Here is a 3,488-nt window from a genome sequence, read left to right on the forward strand (position 1 = left end):
CTAGAGTGGCCAGCTCATCAGGTCTGGCCCAGGGCTTTTCTTTTTTAAGCACTAAAAGTCCTGCTTCCCAGAAACCCCTCAGTTCTGGGCAAACAAGGAGGACAGGGCACCTTAACCATGGCCTGTAAAACCTCACTGACATGAAGGGCTCCTGCCTACCTCGCAGCCTCATCTCAAGCCACTGTCCCCTCAGTCACTGCACCCTTCCCACACCGGCCTTTGTCAGGTCCTGGAACACCCTGACCCTTTCGTTCTCAAGCCTTGATGGTTTTGCTTGCCTTTCCCTTGGCCTGGAATGCTCTTCCATGGCTGGATTTTTCTCATCCTTAAAAGCTCAGCTTAAATGTTCCAGAAAGGCCCTCCCTGATCCAAGTGAGCCAATAGTTCCTTTGTGCTCTTCTTATTATAGCATTCTTCTACAGCCTTCCTTCCTGGGACTGACCGTTAGCCTTGATTCATTTTCCATTTACCTACCTATCTATTTCCTACCATTAGAACGTAAGAGGTAGGAACCTCGTCTGCAGTATTCACTTTGGTATCCCCTGAACACAGCACGTGGCAAGTGCTCAGAAAATATTTACTGAACCAACTTCTTAATTTTGAGCTTCACTCCTACCCAAATAACAGGTGGTCCCAGGCTCTGTAGGGACAGAGATCAGGTCTTGCCAGCACCAGAACATCTGGTGGATCTGGCTGCCCTCTTACCCTCAACACTTCTGGTGTCTGAGATCTAACTTGAAGAGAAGCTCAAAAAAATTCTGGCTTCTCTAGAAGCCTAGAGAGGTTAAAGGACTTGTTCTAAGCTACACACTCAGTTTACATTTTTCATTGGCAGGGCTAAAACTGATATTTCCTGTTCTAATATCAAAGGATCTTAGCACAGGAAGAAATCTCCAGACCCCATTTGCTTTAGCCCTTCAAATAACACTCTACCCCATTAAAAGATAAGATATCTGGAGTCAAGAGAATAAAGGACTTTTCTAAAGTCTTATGACTATGGAAAGGCAAGGAAAGACTTCATTCTTCTACCACATTGTCTCTAGTTTGAAATATTTTTTATTCTGGACTTTTTAAAACCATGCAATCAAGTATTTTTTCCATAATGAACAGGTTAGCAAATGCTATTTTTAAAAATTAGATACAGGGATATCTCAGGAGTGGCACATTATTTAAACAAATGCAATGTTTTTGCTCCTGATTCATTAATTCATTGAACAATATTTGACTGAGTCTCTGTTATGTGCCAGGAATGGTTCTGGACACTTGGGACATAACAAAGAATAAAGCAAGCAAAGCCTCTCTGTCCTCCTAGAGCTTATAGTCTAGTGTGGAAGACAGATAATAAGAATTAAACAGAGAGGGCTTCGCGTACTCCGCTCTCCGGCATTGTCATGGCGGGCATGCTAAAGAAGACTACTGGCCTTGTGGGGTTGGCGGTATGTGAGAGTCCGCACGAGAGGCTAAGAATATTGTACACAAAAATTCTTGATGTTCTTGAGCAAATCCCTAAAAAATGCAGCATATAGAAAGTACACAGAACAGATTACAAATGAGAAGCTGGATATGGTTAAAGCGGAACCAGATGTTAAAAAATTAGAAGACTGACTTCAGGGTGGCCAAATAGAAGAGGTGATTCTTCAGGCTGAAAATGAACTAAGTCTGGCAAGGAAACTGATACAATGGAAACCATGTGAGCCTTTAGTGGAAGAGCCTCCTGCCAACCAATGGAAATGGCCAATATAACCATCATCAAATGACTTCTGTGTTGAAGGGAAACTGACGTAATTAAATATTCTGTTATATCAAAAATATTTCCATATTATTGACATCTAATAAAACTGACAAAGAACATATTTAGGAGACTTGTTAAAACTGATGAGTATGGTAATAGGGACTTATGAATCAGTTTTTGTTAGAGCATTCACTCAAATTATTTCAAAGATGGTATATTATAAAATAGAGGCTTTGTAAAATTTGAAAATTAATTGGAAAAATTTCTATATGTTTCAATGCACAGGACCTATATTTGATAGATGAAATATTTTTAGTAGCATCTCTAACACATTTGATTTTTTTTTCTATTCTGAAAAAATCAGAAAGAAATTTATTATTGCTTAAACAAAATGTATAGGTCACTGTTTGAAGTGAAGCAGTGAGAGAAAAACCATTAAATTACAATTCATTGTACAGTCGAGGAAATTGATTTTGTATTTGAAAGGAAGATTTCTTATTTACACAGTGGTAGTTGGGAAACTTTTAACATTTTGTCTCATTTAAGGAAGTTAGCTTTGTGACCCTTAATGAAACTACACCAGGATAGAGAAAGATTCTGTAAAAGAAGAGACAAGAGTTCCTAAAATTTATCTGGCATGTGGATAGGCTTTTATTCAAAACATCTTAGTTGTATGGTTATAACTTCCAGGTGGAATCACTAAGCAGTTTTTACTAAGTTTCCAATATGAGTGCAGCTGGGTATTAAACATGATAAAGCTGTTTAAGGAAAGGAGCAATTGACAAGCTTAAGGTTAAACAAAAGTTAAATTACTTTTCAAGTGTCCTCCCCTTTTCTTTCAAGCCCATATCATTTCTAAAAGCTTAGTTAAATTTGGTGTTTCTTGCCTTCAAAGATAATACTTTGGGAGAGGGGAGGGGTGTGCGTGCGCATGCACGCATGTGTGTTTTGCTATCCCTGTGGCAAAACAGAATCTTTCAGAAAGAGAAAGAAAATTGTACTTTCCTTTTTTGCTATATATTTCTCCCCTTACAGAGCTGTAAATTGAATGCTAAATAAATATTAAATGAAGTGAAAAAAAAGAATTAAACATAATTTTATGTGTAAGGTAGTCGAAGTGCTATGAAGAATAACGCAGGGTTATGAAGGGAGACAGTGACCAGCGGGGAGAACAGTTCCTTAAAAAAAGATGGTCAGGGAAAGACACTTCAGTAACATGGCACTTGAGCAGTGATCCGAGTGAATTAAGGGCAGGAACTGGAGGAAGAATGTTCCAGGCCAAGATGAGCAGATGTGCAATGGCCCCGAGGCAGCACAGGGCTTGGCATGTTCATGCCCAGTGCCCTGTGGGTGGAGTGGAGTAAACCAGAAAGAGGAAGGAAAGGTCACATAGGGAGCTGGGCCAGATCCTGATGGTAACTGCTCTTCAAAATGCCTCCTTCTTACATGGCCATGTCTTTAGAAAGCTCATATTCAGTCTTTACAAAGCTAGGCCTTGGAGAGAGGAGTTTTACTGAACGCATTTGCGGTGTGTTTCAGTCTGTTAACAAGCACCACAGGATTTGTTTTTTCTTCCCCTACCTGCCTCTTGCAGTTAGAATGTTAATCTGTCTAAATCCATTCAGCTTCATTTGTTTGGAAATCAGTCACCTAGTGCCTGTAGCCAAAAAAGATCAACTAATACATCTCAACAAAGCAGACAGAGGGGGCCACTCCCATGGATCAAGATCCCTGCAGAAACCTGAGCTATTGTTCA

The 3,488-nt window shown here is 39.8% G+C and overlaps 1 pseudogene; it reads left to right on the plus strand.

Moving 5' to 3' along the window:
- Window positions 1-1,361: 1,361 nt before the first annotated feature.
- Window positions 1,362-1,759, plus strand: LOC129077709 (NADH dehydrogenase [ubiquinone] 1 alpha subcomplex subunit 5-like; annotated as a pseudogene).
- Window positions 1,760-3,488: the final 1,729 nt, after the last annotated feature.

The sequence above is a fragment of the Pteronotus mesoamericanus genome, unplaced genomic scaffold (genome assembly GCF_021234165.1).
Source record: "Pteronotus mesoamericanus isolate MK-2021 breed Mesoamerican mustached bat unplaced genomic scaffold, CSHL_Meso_final contig_68, whole genome shotgun sequence".
In the NCBI taxonomy this organism is placed as follows: domain Eukaryota; kingdom Metazoa; phylum Chordata; class Mammalia; order Chiroptera; family Mormoopidae; genus Pteronotus; species Pteronotus mesoamericanus.